General features: G+C 46.7%; 1 protein-coding gene across 1 annotated transcript in view; it reads left to right on the top strand.

The window, feature by feature from the left end:
- The first annotated feature begins 3,774 nt into the window (after positions 1-3,774).
- Positions 3,775-22,701, top strand: part of PAK3 (p21 (RAC1) activated kinase 3) — a 181,718-nt gene continuing 162,791 nt past the window's right edge. Inside the window, exon 1 of the mRNA XM_044268880.1 lies at positions 3,775-3,925. The gene's annotated coding sequence lies outside the window, so the exon portion shown is untranslated. The remainder of the gene's footprint in view (positions 3,926-22,701) is intronic.

The following is a 22,701-nucleotide window of genomic DNA, read 5'->3' as shown; positions in this document are numbered from 1 at the left end:
GTAAACGCGCGTTTGACGCGCGTTTGTGTGATTCACTACAGTGTCCTATGGCCACAAACGCCCCAAAAGTCGCTCATGTACTTTTTGGAGCGTCGGGCGTTTTACAGCGCGATCGTACGCGCTGTAAAACGCCCAAGTGTGAACCATTCCCATAGGGAATCATTGGTTTCTCCTTGTTGATCTCCTAATGGTCTCCTGGCTCACAATCATTGAACTTTTGGATGGACGGGGTCACGTGCTGCAGCTAAGGATTGGCCTCAGTGGTGAATGTCCCCAAGCAGCATGCAATTCAGCAGTCATGTGCAACTCGGGAATGCGTCAGCGATAGTAGGGCTCCCCATACAGAAGACAGGGACAGTTTTTCACCGACCTTGCCTTCTCCTTCTCTTTATACACAGCGCTCAATGCCACTTCCTGCTCTGGTCCCAGCGGCCATGGGGTCGGGAGTCTGCACGAGCTACTGCGTCTTAGCAGACCCAGATCAGCTCTGCAGTGAGGTTGTACAGCGCTGTGGTTGGGGGGTTACTTTGTCAGCACCAGTTAGGCCTAGTTCACACGAACGTATGGCTTTTTTAGTTTTTTGCGGTCCGTTTTTCACGGATCCGTTGTTCCGTTTTTGAGTTCTGTTGTGTTTCCATTTCTGTTCCGTTTTTCCGTATGGCATATACAGTATACAGTAATTACATAGAAAAATTGGGCTGGGCATAACATTTTCTATAAATGGTTCAGCAAAAACGGAACAGATACGGAAGACATACGGATGCATTTCCGTATGTGTTCCGTTTTTTTTGCGGACCCATTGACTTTAATGGAGCCATGGAACGTGATTTGCAGCCAAATATAGGACATGTTCTATCTTTCAACGGAACGGAAAAACGAAAATATGGAAAACGGAATGCATACGGAACACATTCCGTATTTTTTGCGGAACCATTGAAATGAATGGTTCCGTATACGGACCGTATACGGAACACAAAAAAACGGGCCGTACACTCGCAAAAAAAAAACGTTCGTGTAAACTAGGCCTTACAGGAAAAATCAGCAAATAAATTTAGTAAATTTTTTTTAAATGTCCTTTAAAGGTTTTCTGCACTTTGTTTAAACTGATGATCTATCCTTTGGATAGATCATCAGCATCTGATCGGCAGGGGTCAGACACCCGGGACCCCCGCCGATCAGCTGTTTGAGAAGGCAGCGCCGCTCCAGCAGCGCCCCGGCCTTCTCACTGTTTACCGCTGGCCTAGTGACGTCACGACTTGTATCAACTGGCCTGGGCGTGGCTAAGCTCCATTCAAGTGAACAGAGCGCCGCTGCCTTCTTAAACAGCTCGGGACCCCAACACCCCCGCCGATCAGATGCTGATGAGCTATCCAGAAGATAGATTATCAGTTTAAACAAAGTGCAGAACCCCTTTAAATGTCTTCTGACCTTACAGAGGGACAAAGCGTAAAAAAATAAAATAAATCCACCACACTCTAGCCCCGTCCCCAGCCGCCACAGCCCATATATCAAAATGAGAAGGGGTCATATTATAAAAAAAATACTTGCTATTAACAAAAAAAAACAAAAAAATGTGAAAAACAACTATTTTTCATAGATTTTTTTACAGTTATAAAAAAAAATACATAACACAAAAAAGCTCTGTGTATTGCTGAAAAATGGTGTTAACCTAATGGAAAAAAGGTCATTGCTTTGAAACAGGTATTACAAAAAAACTGAAAATGTGCCTGGAAGGGGGTAAATGGCTCAGTCTTGATGTTCTCCATTATTAGGGTACTTTCACACTAGCGTTAAAGTTTTCTGGTATTGAGTTCTCGCTCAATACCGGAAAAAAACGCTTCAGTTTTATCCCAATGCATTCTGAATGGAAAGCAATCCGTTCAGTACGCATCAGGATGTCTTCAGTTCAGTCACTCTGAGGCCTCTTTCACACGGGCGTTGCGGGAAAAGGTGCGGGTGCGTTGCGGGAACATGCACGATTTTTCCGCGTAAGCGCAAAACATTGTAATGCGTTTTGCACGCGGCTTGGGATCGGTGTTCTGTAGATTGTATTATTTTCACTTGGTTATAAGGGGAAATAGTAGCATTCTGAATACAGAATGCATAGTACAATAGGGCTGGAGGGGTTAAAAAAAATAATTTAACTCACCTTAATCCACTTGCTCGCGCAGCCTGGCTTCTCTTCTGTGCTGTGTACAGGAATAGGACCTGTGGTGACGTCACTCCGGTCATCACATGGTCTATCACATGATCTTTTACCAGGGTGATGGATCATGTGATGGACCATGTGATGACCGGAGTGACGTCACCACAGGTCCTTTTCCTGTACACAGCACAGACGAGATGCCGGGCTGCGTGAGCAAGTGGATAAAGGTGAGTTAATTTTTTATTTTATTTTTTTAACCCCTCCAGCCCTATTGTGCTATGCATTCTGTATTCAGAATGCTATTATTTTTCCTTATTACCATGTTATAAGGGAAAATAATAAAGATCGGGTCCCCATCCCGATCGTCTCCTAACAACCGTGCGTGAAAATCGCACCGCATCCGCACTTGCTTGCGGTTTTTACGCAGCCCCATTCACTTCTATGGGGCCTTCGTTTTGTGAAAAACGCACAAAATAGAGCTTTCTGCGATTTTCACGCAACGCACAAGTGATGCGCGAAAATCACCCCTCATGTGAACAGCCCCATAGAAATTAATGGCTCCTGATTCAGTGTGAGTGCAATGCGTTCAACTCACGCATTGCACCCGTGCGGAATACTCGCCCGTGTGAAAGGGGCCTTACGGTATTTGGCCGGAGAAAATATTGCAGCATGCTGCGGTATTTTCTGCTGCCAAAATTCCGGAACACTTGCCACATCCGGCATTGAATTGAAATGTATTAATGCCAGATCCAGCACCAAATGTTCTGGAAAAAAACTGATCCGGTTTCCCGTTCTGCGCATTGTAGGTGTTACAGACCTCCCAAGTGTCCCTCTTTTTGACCAAAGTCCCTCTAGACTATGGGGGCATATCCCAGCGGTGGTACCCGCACCTATATTGAGAATGGAGACCTGCAAGGTGGTGGCTGGAGGACTCTGGTCCGGCCACCACCAAGCTGGCTCCCCATAGAAGTGAATAGGGGCGTACAGCGCATGCGCGGCCCCCGCTCCCATTCATTTTTATGGGGATGACGGAATAGCATGTGCAGTGCGTCCTCCTTCCACCAGCGGTGGGACCCGCACCTATAAGACAAAGGGGCATATTCTAGCGATATGCCCCCATTGTCCATGATGAGACAACCCCTTTAAATGTCCCTCTTTGTGATCTGAGGTATAGATTTGCATTATTACATCCACAATATTGACCCAGAAAGTGTTTCTCTGGATTAAAGAGCCCGCCTTGTATATTGTTTCATTATTTGATGCAGTTGGCATTTTTGAAATTTCTATATTCAGATTATTTTTGCGCCATTTCGTAAGAGAAAGCTATAGAAGGGTAGAGATATGCAGGTAAAAAGGATTTTTCACACAATGAACCATAAGTGTCCCTCTTTGAGTTGGGAGGCATGGCATTACCTGAGGTAAAACCTGGTCGGTTGCTATGGGCAACCGCACACAAATCCCTATATATCTGTGCGTTATGTCATTGCTGTACATTTATGGTGTTAGAAAGGGGTTAATAAAAAGAAGAAGTTGTGGCTGGGGGGAGAGCAGTGTGAGGAGGAGGAGGGGGCGGCCGTACAAGCCGAGTGCAGCAGCCGCCCGTCCCTGTGTGTGAGTGTGCGGCGGGGGATCACTTCCGCCTGGCTGCAGGAACAAGAAGCCGGAGCATCTCTTCCACCGAGCAGCTCCTTGTCCGTGTCATGGAGAGCAGATGAGCCGCCCCTGAGAGGCTCCGCACACCGACCAGCGTCTGCACGGGAGCGGGAGACACTCGCCGAGGTGAGGACATGGCTGACATGGAAGCATCCTCTGTGTGCACACCTCACCCGCGTACACAATGGTGCCAGGCTGTCAGGCTCACTGCTCCTGGACTATGTCGCCATATAGATTGTATAGCACTGTGAGATATATAGTATGTGAGATATATATATATATCTGTATATGCCAAGATATACATTGTACAGTGCTGATATATATATATATATATATATATATATATATATATATGTGTGTGTGTGTGTGATTGCCCTATAGATTGTATAGCACTGTGGTATATATAGTATGTGTGATATATATGCCAAGATGTACATTGTACAGTGCTGATATATATATTAGTGTGATTGTTCATCGCTGTAATATATGTATATATTATATACCACGCCTCATCATTATATTGACGCGTTCCACCGTTTGCCCATGAATATGATGCAGATTACAGATGCCCATTTTGTGTACATGCCTGCCCCTCTGGGTGATGTATGGGGCATTGTCACCTGCAGACCAGCAGGGGTTAATGGTGTGAGGCTTTGGGAGGGTCACATCTGATCCTTTGTCCCTCCACCTGGCCCACGCTCCAGATGTCATCCCCAGGGTCAGATTTAGATGGGGAATGCTGAGCTCATGTATAAAGGGTTACCTGGATGCGGTGTGCGGACGGCCTATATATAACGTGTGTGGCTGGCGGCACACAAGGGCCAGCGGCTGATTGGCTAGATTGCTGGTACTTGCCATTGGCTCAGACGGTGGACTGATGAACTGGGTTGCAGGGGAGAAATGCAGAGGCCTGGATCAGATGTACGCTATTTATATGCCCCCCCCGCCTGTATAGTACGCTATCTATATGCCCCCCGCCTGTATAGTACGCTATCTATATGCCCCCCCGCCTGTATAGTACGCTATCTATATGCCCCCCGCCTGTATAGTACGCTATCTATATGCCCCCCGCCTGTATAGTACGCTATCTATATGCCCCCCCCGCCTGTATAGTATGCTATCTATATGCCCCCCCGCCTGTATAGTATGCTATCTATATGCCCCCCCGCCTGTATAGTACACTATCTATATGCCCCCCCGCCTGTATAGTACGCTATCTATATGCCCCCCCGCCTGTATAGTACGCTATCTATATGCCCCCCCGCCTGTATAGTACGCTATCTATATGCCCCCCGCCTGTATAGTACGCTATCTATATGCCCCCCGCCTGTATAGTACGCTATCTATATGCCCCCCGCCTGTATAGTACGCTATCTATATGCCCCCGCCTGTATAGTACGCTATCTATATGCCCCCCGCCTGTATAGTACGCTATCTATATGCCCCCCGCCTGTATAGTACGCTATCTATATGCCCCCCGCCTGTATAGTACGCTATCTATATGCCCCCCGCCTGTATAGTACGCTATCTATATGCCCCCCGCCTGTATAGTACGCTATCTATATGCCCCCCGCCTGTATAGTACGCTATCTATATGCCCCCCGCCTGTATAGTACGCTATCTATATGCCCCCCGCCTGTATAGTACGCTATCTATATGCCCCCCGCCTGTATAGTACGCTATCTATATGCCCCCCGCCTGTATAGTACGCTATCTATATGCCCCCCGCCTGTATAGTACGCTATCTATATGCCCCCCCGCCTGTATAGTACGCTATCTATATGCCCCCCCGCCTGTATAGTACGCTATCTATATGCCCCCCCGCCTGTATAGTACGCTATCTATATGCCCCCCGCCTGTATAGTACGCTATCTATATGCCCCCCCGCCTGTATAGTACGCTATCTATATGCCCCCCCGCCTGTATAGTACGCTATCTATATGCCCCCCCGCCTGTATAGTACGCTATCTATATTCCCCCCGCCTGTATAGTACGCTATCTATATGCCCCCCCGCCTGTATAGTACGCTATCTATATGCCCCCCCGCCTGTATAGTACGCTATCTATATGCCCCCCCGCCTGTATAGTACGCTATCTATATGCCCCCCCGCCTGTATAGTACGCTATCTATATTCCCCCCGCCTGTATAGTACGCTATCTATATGCCCCCCGCCTGTATAGTACGCTATCTATATGCCCCCCGCCTGTATAGTACGCTATCTATATGCCCCCCCGCCTGTATAGTACGCTATCTATATGCCCCCCCGCCTGTATAGTACGCTATCTATATGCCCCCCCGCCTGTATAGTACGCTATCTATATGCCCCCCCTTGTGCATTGTATGCCATCTATATGCCCCCCCCCCCCCCCGTATTGTATGCCATCTATATGCCCCCCCCCCCCCCGTATTGTATGCCATCTATATCCCCCCCCCCCCCTGTATTGTACGGAATGGAGAGGATGCTGCGGGATGTTTCTATACCAGAAGCTTCTGATTGGTTTTTGATGCTGTATATTTTGGATATAACGGGTAGACCAGGCCTTCAGCCTACCAATCCAGATGTAGCAGAGCTGATGTGCTATTGGTACATTGGGCTGTGCATCCTGTATGACACTACAGGTGTGGAGCTCTGAGACGTCGCCATCATTTACTCTGTATGGGAGGTCGTGGTGCAGAATCTGCTTGCTCAGTGCAGCGGTCTACGCCATGTTCATTGGATCACTACGTTACATATGTATAGCAACCGATGCTGTCTCCATAGCAACAGGCAGTAAATTAATCTGCCCGATTTTGCGCTGATTACATTTTAGTAGTAACAGAACGCTCTTGGTGATTAGCGGCGGAGTTTATGGCGTCGGGGAAGGTTATCCATCATGTCACAGACCTGACTAATCATCTGCCTATTCCCAGCGGTATATGAACCGTGCCATGTATCTGCTACTCCTGCATGCAGCTGGTAGCAGACATCACTAATGTGCATTGTGTTCTAGTTCGCCAGCGATTCATCAGTATGGGGCGGCCTCAAGAAATGTGAGTAAATGGTATTGTTTTGTATCCTAGAGAGGTAACGGTACGTGCCGTGGACGCCATCGTGCTTCCAGACCTATTACTTTTTTGGGTTAATATGCTGCGCGCAACTTTCAACACTCTAAGGCCTCTTGCACACGACTGTATGGCTTTTTCCGTATTTTGCAGTCTGTAAAAAAACAGATCCGCAAATAATACGGATGATGTGTGCATTCAGCTGGCCCCTGATAGAACAGTACTATCCTCTTCCGTTATGCGGACAATAATAGGACATGTTCTATCTTTGAGTGGAACAGAAATGGAAGGCATACAGAGTACCTTCCCCCTTTTTTTTTTTTTTTTTTTTTTTTTTTTTTTTTTTTTTTGCGGATTAATTTAAATGAATTATTCCGCATACGGAACGCAAAAAACAGAAGGTAAACGGAAAAAAAAACATTCGTGTGCAAGAGGCCTAAGGCCTCCCCCACCTTTCCGTTTTTCACTGACATGATACCGTACCCATTGATTTAAATGTGTCTATTCACATTTCAGTATTTTCGTTTTACTGACTGTGGGTCAGTAAAAAAATCATTGAGACATGAACTACTTTGATCCGTGATGCGGACCAAGCACACCCATAGAAGTCTATGGGTCCGTGAAAATCAGACACACCACGGAGGGCATCCGTGGTGCGTCTGTTTTTCACTGAAGACTGATAGGAGATTCTTTTGGAAATTTAAGAATTACGGATGGTGGGAACAGACACGCAGGCCAACCACGGGTCCTTCATAGACATTTTTATGGATGAAACGCGTATGCTTTTTTTTTTTTCACGGACGTGTCTCTGACACAGAAATGTGGACGAGGCCTAGTACACCATACACACACTTGGCAGGTCTCATTCACACTTCTGTGTCCGTGATGACATCTCTGAGGCTGTCCATGAGGGATCTGCGTTTTGTCCTTGCTTTCGTTTTTTTGCTCTCCATGTGTCACCCGTATTCCACAAACATTGCTAGGATGAAAATGAATTTCCAGAGCATCTCCTGCCAGTGGTCCATGTAAACTGTGGACGAAACTCAGATGGCATCCATTTTTTGTCAGCGGTTTTCATAGACCCGTAGATGTTCATGAGGGACCTGTGATCATAATAATAGGGCGTGCTTCTGTGGGGTTACAGTCAATGTGGAGGCATGGACAGCACACGTATACGCTTCACTGATGTGTGGAAGGGGCCTTAAAAGGGTTCTCGCATTCTTTAAGGTTACTTTAGCCTTTTAGTTTTCCGGTATTGATTTCCGACTTAGGATCTCAATACCGGGAAAAAACGCTTCAGTTTTGTCAACATTCATTGTCAATGGGGGCAAAACTGAACAGAACGGTATGAGAGCCGAATGCATTTTGGAGCGGAGAGCAAACCGCAACATGTTGTAGTTTGCTTTCCGTCCTGGGATGTGGAGGAAGACTCATCTGGCATGACCCACAATGCAAGTCAATAGGGACGGATCCATTTTCTCTGACACAATAGAAAACTGATCCGTCCCCATCAACTTTCAGTGGAGTTCATGACGGATCCGTCTTGGGTATGTTAAAGATAATACAACCGGATCCGTTCATAACAGATGCAGATGGTTGTATTATCAGTAACAGAAGCGTTTTAGCCTAAGTCTGATGACCTTTAAAGGGTTTTTGAGATATTTTTTTTTTTAACTGATGACCTATCCTCTGATCGGCGGGGGTCTGACACTCAGGAACCCTGCCGATCACCTGTTTGAGAAGGCACCAGTGCTCACAGGGGCGCCACAGCCTTTTCTTAGCGCCATCCATTGAATAGCGGATGTGTTTATTATCTGAGCAGAGATGAACGAATCCAATCCAACAAAGTGGAATTCTATCCAAATTTCCGGATGATTTCAATTTGTCGCGAAGCCGAGTTTTCTCGTGCTTCGTTGTAGCGAATTGATTTAAACTGAAATAGTGTAAGAAACAAAAAATAAAAAATCATGCTTACCTCCTTCATTTGCTCGCGACAGGCCGCCATGTTGATTGAGATCTCGGCATAAATCCCGTGCGTGGTGATGTATGACGTCACCACGTCAGCCAGCGTAATGTCATCTCGTGCTGCGCAAGAAAATTTGCACTAGATATTCAAGCAAGGTCGTCACATAGCCTAGAAGCTGGAAGGCCGCAGAGCTATCCCCAGAGGATAGGTCATCAGTTACAAAAAAAAATAAAAATAAATAAATATATATATATATATATATATATATATATATATATATATATATATATATATATATATATATATATATATATATATATATATCTTGGAAAGCCCCTTTAAGGTAAGTCATGTTAGATCAATGGAGGTCTGTCTCCGCTGAAGGCGGTGGAAGGTGCCATGGTGCGCCAGCAAGCGCTGCATTAGCGGGCTCCATATTTTCAGTTGTGGCTGTGCGTGGTATTACAGTTCGCTTCCCCGTGGCACTGAATTGTAATACCAGGCACAGCCGCTACTTAAAGTACAAGCAGTGTGGGCCAGTGTACGCAATGTAGGGGCTGGGAGGCCGGGCAATGTGGCCTCTTCAGGAGCGCTGGAGTTGGATCCCCGTGATCTAATATTGATGGCCCATCCTAATGATTGACTAACCATATATGCACACGTTGCGGGGCAGATTTACTAAGCCTGTGGATGGTGTAAAGGGTAATGGAGTGATTTTTGCCTGTTTTGTCGGTGTGATAAGCATTTGTACCAGATTTACCTATTTTGGCTATTTTTAGGGTGGCTTGCGACGTGCCCAAATGTTTTTGGGGTGGGCCTACGTTTTTAGCCAGATTTATCATCGCAACTTTTTGCAAATATCGTGTGTGCTCCACGCTGACGGGTTTGTTTGCCGTGGTGCGGCTGGACCTCTGGCCTGCCCCTATTATAGTGAATGGGGCCGGAGCGGACTTCCCGCGGCACGGTGGACCTGCGGTAGCACGGATCCGGCAGACTGTTCCCCCTGCCGGAAAGGGCTACGGCAAGTGTGAAAGTAGCCTTAGGCTCCATTTACACGTCCGCAATCTCGTTCTGCATTTTGCGGAACGGAATCGCAGACCCATTCATTCCTATGGGGCAGCAGGTTCCGCAAAAAAAATAGAACATGTCCTATTCTTGTCCGCAATTGCGGACAAGGACAGGCATATTCTATTAGTGCTGGCAATATGCGGAACGCACGTTGCCGCTTTCCGTGTTTTGTGGATCCGCAAAACACGTTGCGGACGTGTGAATGGAGCCTAATAGATATGATTTGACTTTAGACAGAAAAATCAGTAGTCATTTCATGCAACAAGTATAACAAATGGCAAACCGAGCAGATGCGCCGAAAAATAAAGTGCAAAAAGTGACATATTAATAAATGATCCCCTTAGACCTGCAGAAGATTTCTCACAGGGGCTCAGGCTGGATGATAAATCCGATGCTGGGATACCCTGTTCTCTGACTCTGTACCAAATGCTGGTTGGCTTAGGGCTCATGCACACGACCGTCAGATGTTTTGCAGTCCGCAGATTTGCAAAACTCGGATACCGGTCGTGCACATTCTGCATTTTGCGGAACGGAACAGCTGGCCCTTAATAGAACAGTCCTATCCTTGTCTGTCATGTGGACAATAATAGGACATCTTCAGTTTTTTTGCAGTGTGGACATACGGACACGGAATGCTCACGGAGTCATTTCCATTTTCTGTTCGGCCCCATTGAAGTGAAGGGTTCCGCATATGTGCTGTGAAAATCAAAAACGGAACGGACAAAAAAAATAAGTTTGTGTGCATGAGCCCTTAGATTGAGACGGAATTTTACTTTAGAATAGTGGCAGAATTTCGCAGGAAGTTGCGTCTTGGGCCACACCCCTTTCATTTCCCCATTCTGGACGAGCTGAACAATTTGGAGCGATTCTAGGTGCAGACACATTGGTAAATTTGGGCCTGTGTGCTTTACATACTACATGCCAGACAAAGCACTGGGTGAGCTGTGGGTTACACCCGCTGTGTGAATTCTGGCAGACTGTCCGTAATATGGACAAGAATAGCGTATGTTCTATATTTTTGCTGGTGCCGCGGAACAGACATACGCATGCGGACAGCACACGGTGTACTGTCTACATCTTTGGCGGCCCTATTGAAGTGAATGGGTCCTCATTTGACTCTTACAAAATGCGGATCGAATACGGACAAAATATACGTTTGTGTGCATGAGCCCATACTGTTAGGGCGCATGCACACGACTGTATGTGTTTTGCAGTCTCTAAAGCACGGATCCGCAAAATAAAGGGTGACGTCTGTGTCAGATCCGTATTTTTTGCGGATCCATTGTAACAATGCCTGTCCTTGTCTGCAAAACAGACAAAAATAGGACTTGTTCTATTTTTCTTGTGGACTTATGGATACGTTTTCGTTTCTGTGTTTTTTTTTTTTTTGTTTTTTTTTTAGCCCCATTGAAATGAACGGTTCTGCATATAGGCCACAATAAAAACCGAATTGACACTAACAAAAAACTGTCCCATGTGCATGAGCCCTTATCCAGCGCCTCAGAACAAGGTGTCAGATCAATGAAGCAGCGAGTCCGATTATTGCGTTCCCCACAAATAGAGGCTTCATGATGCCAGTTGAGGGCATATGCCATCTGAGATCCATTTCGTAGAGCAGATAACTAGTGTGAACAGGGCCTTATAGATTCCCGGACTATGGGTTGCCCCCGGCTGTAGCTGTTTGCAAACATGCTAGGAGTGTTGGTATTGACCTCTCCTGGGTTGCGGAGATGGCTGCACCGTACTAAGTGGCTTTTGTCGTTATTAATGAAGACCTAATGAAAGCAACTCGGAGGTAGGAGCGGAGCAGAGGCAATGAAAAGAATTCACTGCTCGTAGGCAATCTGCGCTCGATATCCTGGTATTTTCATGTTAATTTGGAAGCGGTATCTCCGCTGCCATCTGCTACTCCTAAAGTGGGAGCATGGAGAGCATTGAGAGCGCGCCTGCCTTATTAGCGACGGGCCTTCCGGATCATCAGCTGCACGCTTGATGCCTAATATAATATGGGCTATTTATATGGTGGTAATTGTCCTGTCTAATGCTGGGCCAACATGCAACGTTAACCCTTTCCATTCAGGACATTCTGTGCAGTCTGAGTCATCTTAATTTGTTGTGGATTTGTGTCTTTTCTTCACCAAAAACGTTGATGGGGGGGAAAAAACTAAAAATACAAAAAATTGTAAAGAGCATGGTGATGGTTTCTGCTGCGCGGTTGGCGGCACATTTGGCCATTATCATGCTAGATTATAACCTCTATAGGAGATGTAACAGCAGCTACATCTGTTGCTACCCAGCTTTCCCACAAACAGATGAAAGAGCTATTTCAGTATACAAAAGAGGAAAGCTGCCCTATTGGGATGAATGGCTGTGGTTGGTTGGGCCCTCGGTTGGACCCCACCTCAGCAGCCAGAATGGAGAGCCCCTCGGTACGAGCAGCTCCGGCTTTGGCAGGCTTCATTTGAATGGCTGCCGTGTAATACTACGTTTGCTTTGCAGTGTTCTTTGGCTGTGGCTTCCCCTGACGAAAAAAGCCAGGAAATGGAACGCGTCCCAATCAGCTGATCGCCCCAGGAGCCGCATTTCGAAGGGAGATGTCTTTGAAACGGCTTCTTTAAGGCTGATGCACACAAACATATTTTTGTGCCACGTCCGATCCGATGCATTCTGGTGCACTCCGTTTCGTTCAGTTTTGTCCCCATTGACAATGAATGGGGACAACACTGAAGTGTTTACCTCCGCTATTGAGATCCTATGACGGAAAGGGAAAGCGCAAGTGTGAAAGTAGCCTGAGCCGTTTCCATCTGAAATCTGTTATTTTACACAGAGAAAAAAAAAAAGTCTTGTATCTGAGACAGCAATCGCTAAAACGGATACCAAATTTGCTTAACGGACGCTTAAAACACAGGATCGTTTTTATTTTTTTGTTGTTTTGTTCATCCAATGGATCAGAAGAACGGCAAACTAAACGGTGATGTGAAACCAGCCTTGATGTGTGTAGTGGAGAGAGGAAATTACCCAGCAATCTGATCCCATGATCGCCTTCCTTCATATCAGTTTGCCTAACTAACCGTAAATTAGTGTACGGCTAGGCTAATGAAAACCACATTTCTGCACGAGTGATCTGATTTATCTCCACAAAGGCCGTGTGGACCCAAGCCTATTTTCAGAATTAATGCAGCAAGTGATTAACTTACTGATTATACCTTGTATGTAAAAAATGTAGATAGATAGATATATAATTATAATGGTCGTGGCTACGGATACTGGTGCTAGCGTAGTGAGTCCAGGAAACCTAAACGTACCATTAAACTAAGTAGGCCTGGATTGTGCCCATAGCTGTGAAACGTGGGTAGCCTATAAGGGGCCAAAAAGCAAGGCAAAAAGGTAGATTTAGTATTTTATTGAAGGGTGCATGGTTTACAATGCCAGTTTGCGGAAAACGTCTGATATTTCCTGATGCGGATTGGGAATGTACCTGGTGAAGCAAGATGACTCCCAACGTCCCATCTTGCGGATATGACTGGGAACGTTGTGCTTGGAGGCTGCGGAAGCCGCCCCGATCCGAAAAGAGTGACCTGAAATTAGGGGTGGGCGGTATAGGCGATATAGGCGATATGAATTTGGGCCACGATATGGATTTTTGCCATATCGCCTATATCGCCTATATCGCCGGACCGCGATATGATCATTTTCTCCTGAGCCGGCACAGCGGAGGGAGGAGGAGGAGGGAGTCCCTCCCTCCCCACTGTGCGCGGCTGCCGCTGAAAACCAATGAGGACAGAGTAGGAGGAGGAGGGGAGGGACTGTGGCCACTGCGCTACCAATGAATGTGCCGGCCATATCCCACAGGGTCCCCCTCCTCCCCCCCCATCATTGGTGGCAGTTTGCCGTTCCGATCGGAGCCCCAGCAGTGTAATGCTGGGGCTCCGATCGGTTACCATGGCAGCCAGGAGTCACGCTACTTAAGTCCTGGCTGCCATGGTATGTTAGTGAGCAGAGAGCAGCGCATTATACTCACGTGCGCTGTGGCCGCCGGTCGCTGCTTCTTTTGTCTGTGCGGCGGATTGCTAATGCTTACAGCATTAGCAATGCGCCGCACAGACCTATGAGAAGGAGCGACCGGCGGCCACAGCGCACGTGAGTATAATGCGCTGCTCTCTGCTCACTAACATACCATGGCAGCCAGGACTTAAGTAGCGTGACTCCTGGCTGCCATGGTAACCGATCGGAGCCCCAGCATTACACTGCTGGGGCTCCGATCGGAACGGCAAACTGCCACCAATGATGGGGGGAGGAGGGGGACCCTGTGGCCACTGCCACCAATGATTAATACGTTGCGTTGCGTTACCAGAGGGGACATATCAGAGGCTGGGGAAGGGGGACATATCAGAGGCTGGGGAAGGGGGACATATCAGAGGCTGGGGAAGGGGGACATATCAGAGGCTGGGGAAGGGGGACATATCAGAGGCTGGGGAAGGGGGACATATCAGAGGCTGGGGAAGGGGGACATATCAGAGGCTGGGGAAGGGGGACATATCAGAGGCTGGGGAAGGGGGACAGATCAGAGGCTGGGGAAGGGGGGCAGATCAGAGGCTGGGGAAGGGGGGCAGATCAGAGGCTGGGGAAGGGGGGCAGATCAGAGGCTGGGGAAGGGGGGCATATCAGAGGCTGGGGAAGGGGGCAGATCAGAGGCTGGGGAAGGGGGGCAGATCAGAGGCTGGGGAAGGGGGACATATCAGAGGCTGGGGAAGGGGGGCAGATCAGAGGCTGGGGAAGGGGGGCAGATCAGAGGCTGGGGAAGGGGGGCAGATCAGAGGCTGGGGAAGGGGGGCAGATCAGAGGCTGGGGAAGGGGGGCAGATCAGAGGCTGGGGAAGGGGGGCAGATCAGAGGCTGGGGAAGGGGGGCAGATCAGAGGCTGGGGAAGGGGGGCAGATCAGAGGCTGGGGAAGGGGGGCAGATCAGAGGCTGGGGAAGGGGGGCAGATCAGAGGCTGGGGAAGGGGGGCAGATCAGAGGCTGGGGAAGGGGGGCAGATCAGAGGCTGGGGAAGGGGGGCAGATCAGAGGCTGGGGAAGGGGGGCAGATCAGAGGCTGGGGAAGGGGGGCAGATCAGAGGCTGGGGAAGGGGGGCAGATCAGAGGCTGGGGAAGGGGGGCAGATCAGAGGCTGGGGAAGGGGGGCAGATCAGAGGCTGGGGAAGGGGGGCAGATCAGAGGCTGGGGAAGGGGGGCAGATCAGAGGCTGGGGAAGGGGGGCAGATCAGAGGCTGGGGAAGGGGGGCAGATCAGAGGCTGGGGAAGGGGGGCAGATCAGAGGCTGGGGAAGGGGGGCAGATCAGAGGCTGGGGAAGGGGGGCAGATCAGAGGCTGGGGAAGGGGGGCAGATCAGAGGCTGGGGAAGGGGGGCAGATAAGAGGCTGGGGGAGCACATGAGAGGCTGGCGCCATGGTCAGCTCCCTGCTGTTGTGTGTACTATGCACAGGGCAGCAGGGAGAGTGTAAAGTCCTATTCACCCTAATAGAGCTCTATTAGGGTGAATATGACAAGGGTTCTAGCCCTTAATGAGGCCAATAGTTAATAAATAAAAAGTTAAAAAAAAAATATTTAAACACCCCCCCCCCCCCCAATATAGAAAACAATATATTGCAATATATATCGCATATCGCACATGCTTAAAATTATATCGCAATATAGATTTTAGGCCATATCGCCCACCCCTACCTGAAATGGTTTTGGGATCGACACCTAGGCTGGCGACTAGAAGGCAAATGTGGGAAATGAATTGCGCAGTCGTGAGGGGCTTGGATTTGAAGGGCAGCAGCGGGCTGTCTGGGGGGGGGGAATGACCCAAGGAGCTTATTAATTAGTTGAAAACCTGGACTGGGCACCATTTTTTGAAGGACCTGAAATACTTCACTTGGACTGGGGGCCCTGATTGCGATGTTTTGGTGGAAGGTAGTAGCAGGATGAAATGGTCGTGACTCCAAGCTAACTGGCTCTTGGTCAGACCTTTTGGATTTTGGGGAGAAACCTGTGAATTCCCCTGGGCTGCAAAAACCCATAGAAACCTAAATACATGGCCGCTTTTATGACTGTGCTGGGATGGAGCCCGAAAGGGTTGCTGTCTAGGGAATTGGAAAGCTTCCTGAACAGATCCCCTGAGACTGGTTGCCTGGTGGGAGTGCATGGCAGGCTGCTTTTTTGAATCCCCCCTGAGGACTGCCCTGATGGCGGGGGACACGAATATGGCCTTACTACCTGGATGTTTGAGAGTGAAGTAGTATTGCACCCCTGCCATGTACAATCTGATGGAATTGTAACCAAGCTTGAGGTGATGGTGACAATAAGCTAAAAAAAAACATCAAATAGGTGGTCCTATCCGTGCTGCTCCTAGGATGTAGCCGAGAAATTTTTTGGAAGCTGTTCCAACTGGTTTTATAGTTTCTAGCTGTGTTGGCTGATAATGATTTTTTTTTAATGAGGGATTTGGCGGATGAAATGATTTGCGCTAGTCCATGCGTAGGGTGTTGAACTCTGAAGGGGACAATCCTGCTGGATCCGCCTCTGGCATGACCTGGAAGAAACGGTGGAAATGAAAGCATGACAGTGCGTCAGCCGCGGAGTTCTGGACACCCTGGATGTGTCTGCATGAAAATTGAAAATTGTGCTGCAGGGAGAACCAAACTAATTTACGTTTTAATAGGGGGGATGCCGTGGACATAACACTGTTATTAGGTTAATGGCGTGAAAATGTAAGTTTCATAATTAGTGTGAATTTGGGGTATTTTTTTCTTGAGGTCGATGTGGTCTTTTAGTAATATACATCCCCACCACATTAATGGATGTAATAATTTTTATTGTTTCATCATAGACTTATCTATGGTAGTCTTTGCGCCTGGCGAAAAAACGACTTCAGCCCTTAACCCTGAATACAGATAAGATCATGAGGAGACATGAAGTATCATATATTTCACCCTATAAGACGCACCGGCCCATAAGACGCACCTAGGTTTTAGAGGAGGACAATATATTTTTCATTAGCCCTCAGGTCAGACCACCAATCAGACCCCCAATGTTAATCAGACCTCAGCTGACAGCTCCAATCAGACCCCCCCCCCCCCAATGTTAATAAGACCTCAGATTAGATACCCCCCCCCCCCCCCCCCAGTCAAACCTCTCATCAGCCCCATTGCCTCATATCAGCCCCCATGCCACAGAGCACATAAAATAAAAACACTTATCTCTCCTGCTCTGGACACCACCACTCCCCACCTTCGGCGCTCCTGCTGTCGGCTGTGCTGTGACCTGATGCGCACAGCGTGAGGTCACAGAGCACGCTCGCGCTGTGCACAGCCACAGCACAGCCAACAGCCGAGGACCAGGAATAGGTGAGAACCGAGCCTTCATCGCTTCCCGGTCCTCCGGTACTAATGAGTGCTTCCCACTTTCAGGGGGAAAAATGCATCTTATGGGGCGAAAAATACGGTACATAGAGGAGGGTGGGGGTGTGAATAATGAGCAGCAGCTTTTGTATGCATTCTCCATTACCACGGTCTGTCCTCTCTGTACTTCATGTCTCCTCATGAACTCCATTCCTATAGAGATTCAGCTGAAGATCATATTAAACTGTATTCAGGATAATAATCCCTAACGAGCAGAGAGGAGGATGAGGACTGCCATTTTATTTGCCCTGATGATTGCTCCCCAGACAAAAGAAGCCATTATAACGATGGAAAGATATTTGGAAATATAGTTATAATAAAGTCATTTTTAATTATTTTTCACTTTCTTATTTCCTTAATGACCTATTGACTTATACTGAGGATAGACCATCAGGATTTAAACAAAAACGTTCAACGTTTAAAGAAGGGGGTGGCGTTTGCTGTTGCATGGTGGACAACTGTTGCAGTTGACGGACCCCATTGATTTATAGTAGAGGCCAGTGGCTTTTGCTGTTGTAGCTGTCCTTTTGACTGGAAGAATATCGCTGATTACTGTATACTTATGGCCATGCCTTGATTTGCAGTCCGCAAAACATGGATACCGGCTGTGTGCGTTCCGCATTTTGCACACTGAAATAAATGGGTCCGGATGCTGACCCAAGCAATGTTCGTGTGCATGCGGCCTTATATGATGGAATCTGGGACGCGGCCAGTACAGTAGTATTGGAAATTTTACATTGTCGGAAAAAGCTTGACTCTTTATTCACACATCTCGTGGGATGGGGGAAATTTCTTGGTATTTTAACAGTTTTTCAACCAAATTTAAAGCGGGGGACACGTCTGTGAATTGACCTCGTGTTTCAGATGATACAAGAGAAGACACAATCTGAAATGTACACAGAGAACCCCTTAAGGCAGGGGTCACCAACCTACGGCCCTCCAGCTGTTGCAAAACTACCACGCCCGGCATCCACACTTTGTTCGCTGTTCTCGGACAGCACCTTGATTTTAATGTCTGTTCACATATCAGTATTTTTTACCGATTGTGGGTCAGTGAAAAAAATCATTGAAACGTGCACTACTTTGGTCCGTGATGCGACAGACACAAAGTGGATGTCATCCTTGTTGTGTCCGTTTTCACTGAGCATTGGTAGATGCTTTGGAAGTTTTCAGCTGAGCAGCGTCCGTTCAATATGAATGACGCTTGGAGGACAAAAAAACGGACACATGGACCAAACATATCCTTCATGGAAGAAATATATATATATATATATATATATATATATATATATTTATTTATTTATTTTTCACGTATATCAAACGGACATGGAAATGTGAACAAGGCCTTAACGTGTGTTCAGACTCCGATTCTCTGATCGGAAATGAGTCAGTCTTTGCTTCATCCAAGTTTGAGGATGCAGATTGGGCCACACTTTTTTGTCGTATTCTCTCCTTGATACCCTTGTTTTTTTGTGTCCACACAATTTATTAACATTGCTGCGCCTGTTTTGTTTGTGTGTGTGTGTGTGTGTGTGTGTGTATTTTTTATTTTTTTTTGCTAATATGTAAGCACAGTGATGGGAAATGTTTTTCTAATATAGTTTATTTAGGGAAAACCTTTATTTATAGGAGAAAACTTGCAGGAAAGACAGGACAAAATAATAGTTTTTGGCGCATCCATTACCCATATAAAAAGGCAGCCTCTGTGTGGGACAATCAGGACCACATAGACACTTGGCCACATGCCCCACAATAATAAATGTAGGTGCAATAGTCTCGCACCACAATTGCTAAGTACTATCAGGCGTAAAACACCTGCGCTGCAGACAAAATATGGCTCATTTACGAACAGCTGTGCGCCAGATAATAAATCAAACCATAAATGCATGGACAGAAACTGATGGAGCAAAAGGAGAACTGAGTAAATGTGCCCCATTGTCCTGATCTTCACAGCTGTGGCCTGAAGATGTTGGAAAGGGAAAATAATAGGATTTTGCTTAGTACTGTACGCTGCAGCCATCATTAGTACAGCCGGCTGCGTCTGATGTCTCCCATCGTTTTTAGTCCTCCAAGGTGTATAATCCGCAGGTAACATGGAGAACAGAGGCCACAGCAACTCCTAGAAAGCATATTTCTGTGTTCGGGTACGTTCGCGCCTGCGGCATTTCTGGATTCGGATCTGGCACTGATCCAAGTGCTTTCCCACATAAATGCCGGCTTCATCCCGACATATATTTGCTGGAGCCCAGCCATTCCACTGCGTGGAGATGCAACGTTGTCATAAAGAAGACCTAACGCTGTTCTAATTTGTGCTCCCGACTAACTTTTCACCCCACCTCTGAAAGTGGCAAGACACACTAAATGTCACAAAATTCGGCCAAGTGTTGCAGAAATATGCACAAAATGATTTGATGAATGACCTTATAGAGATTTATAACTGATACGTTTACCGGAACACATGAAATTGGTGCAAAACATGCATCTGTGTAACCCTCCTACATCATATGTGATACACGCAGACTGGGAATAGCAGGTCTGACAACTCCCATAGCCCTAGAAATATGTGGCTGGAGCCCAGCTTTTGAGGTTGTGTGTGTTTATTTTTTTTATTTTTTTCGTTTTAGATTTTTTTACTGTTTAACTAGAAAGGTTTTGTTAGTGTCTATTAAAAAATGTCTCCTTGTTTCTTAAGGTTGCTGCACATGATGCGGATTATGTTGTGTTTTTTTTCCGTTCTGATTTTCATGCTGAAAAATCACAGCGTAATACGGAACCAGCAAAATGTATGACATCAGACAAATCGTATATAATTTTTTTATTTTATTTTTTTTTTTCCCTTAGGTGTGGAAATTGCCCTGCTGTGCGGGTTGAAATCTGCAGAATGTTGAATTTAACCTTTTTGGTGCAGATTTCACCCTTTTTTTTTTTTTTTTTTTTTTATGCAAGGTTGAGATCCGCAGAAAATCTATATCAAGCGCATACGAAAAATGCGATAAATAGTGCGGATTTATATGCAGGCACCCTATTGTCTATGGAGGATTGGTCATCAATATTTTAGCACTGCACAACCCCTTTAAAGCTTACGCCTTAAGTATATTCACAGCACGGGCTTTAGCCGGCTGCCTAAGCATTCGGGCAGCTGAATAGCAGGTCACCCGCTGTCAAGACGGTGGGGGACCCAAGAGAGAAGACAGAGCGGTTCTCACATACACAGAGCTCGGTGATCACGGTCCCTGGTAATCCACTTCTCAGAGGCTGCCGCTCACTAGACCCAGCACAGCCCTAAGGCCCCTTTCACACGGGCGAGTTTTCCGTGCGGGTGCGATCCGTGCGGCGAACGTATGGCACCCGCACTAAATCCTGACCCATTCATTTCTATGGGGCTGTGCACATGAGCGATGTTTTTAACGCATCACTTGTGCGTTCAGTTGAAATCGCAGCATGCTCTATATTGTCCGATTTTTGACGTGACGCAGGCCCCATAGAAGTGAATGGGGTGTGTGAAAATCGGATGGCATCCGCAAGCAAGTACGGATGCCGTGCGATTTGCACGCACGGTTGCTAGGAGACGATCGGGATGGAGACCCGATCATTATTATTTTCCCTTATAACATGGTTATAAGGGAAAATAATAGCATTCTGAATACAGAATGCATAGTAAACCAGCGCTAGAGGGGTTAAAAAAAATGAAATAAATTAACTCGCCTTAGTCCACTTGCTCGCGAAGCCGGCATCTCCTTGTGTCTCCTCTGCTGATGAACAGGACCTGGGGTGAGCTGCTCCATTAAATAGAGGTTAAGGACCTTCGATGACGTCACTTCGGTCATCACATGGTCTTTTACCATGGTGAATCACCATGGTAAAAGATCGAGTGACGTCATCGAAGGTCCTTAACCTGTATTTAATGGAGCAGCTCACCCCAGGTCCTGTTCATCAGCAGAGGAGACACAAGGAGATGCCGGGCTTCGCGAGCGAGTGGACTAAGGTGAGTTAAATTATTTATTTATTTTTTTAACCCCTCTAGCGCTGTTTTACTATGCATTCTGTATTCAGAATGCTATTATTTTCCCTTATAACCATGTTATAAGGGAAAATAATACAATCTTCAGAACATCAATCCCAAGCCCGAACTTCTATGAAGAAGTTCGGGTTTGGGTACCAAACATGCGCGATTTTTCTCACGCGAGTGCAACGCATGACAATGTTTTGCACTCGCGCGGGAAAATTGCGCATTTTCCCGCAACGCACCTGGCTCTTATCCGGGCAAAAAAACTGACCATTTTCACATGAGCTTTTTTTATTTTTTCGCTACAAGATGGTGAATTGCGCTTTTAGGATTTTTATAAAAAAATAATTCCCTATAGAGTCTGAAAAACAATGCCATTGCTCATTAAATAAAAAAGAATGCCATGAATACAAAAAAATTAACCCAGTTGAAAAAAACACCAAAAAAAGTGTGTCTTGAGTTTCAAAACTCCCGCAGACTTTTGGCTAACAACTGGCGCTGGTGTTTTTCCTGCAAAAAATGCATGAAATAATGCAAAAAAAACAGTAAAAACGCCTTAGAAAAAGTATAAAGCATAGGAACATTTGTTACGACCGGTGCTTTATACGGCTATCTTATTCTCTGCCCTGCTTGTGCAAATCTATGCACTAGAACTGAAATCTAAGGCCGCTTTCACATCTCCATAAACATGATCTGCACAAATGTCTGCTGTCGGACGGACCAAAAACTGCTGCATGCAGTGGCTTTTGTCCGGCTAAAACCCAGCATTTATATCGGAAAACAGCCAAATCCCATTATAGTCAGTGGATCTGGCAGTGATCTGTCGAATCCGGATCCGGTGAACTCGTGCAGGATCATCTTTGCCGGAACAGCCTGCCAGAAACATTCACCAGGGATGTGAAGGTGGCCTAAACCAGCAGCTGGTGCAAGTTCCAGGTATAATCGACACCATTTTCCTAGTGTAGGTTTGGCTACTTTCACAAGTGGAGGATCTCAATGCTGGAAAAAAAAACTTGCATTTTGAATGGAAAGAGATCTGTTCAGGATGTGTTCCCATCCGGCAGCATTCCGTTTTGTGACCTCTGCAAGCTGCGGTTGCGTGTCCTGTAATAAAAACAGATCCGGCACTGAAAACAATATAAGTCAATAGTGACAGATCCGTTTTCTTAGGAGCCTAAAAAAGGATCCATCACCCATTGACTTTCAATGCATTTTTTTGAATCGGATACTTTTTATTTGAAATTTTCTGAAAATCACAAAAATACAAAGAAAGAAAATAGCCTGCACATTATACATGCATCAGTTGATAACAATAGTATCATAGTATTACATGATCGGCCACAGAATAACGTCCATGAGTATGTAACATGTCAA

Source organism: Bufo gargarizans, chromosome 9 (assembly GCF_014858855.1).
Source record: "Bufo gargarizans isolate SCDJY-AF-19 chromosome 9, ASM1485885v1, whole genome shotgun sequence".
Lineage (NCBI taxonomy): Eukaryota > Metazoa > Chordata > Amphibia > Anura > Bufonidae > Bufo > Bufo gargarizans.
Note: the sequence above shows the minus strand (reverse complement) of the source record. Positions and strands in the feature narration are given on the sequence as shown.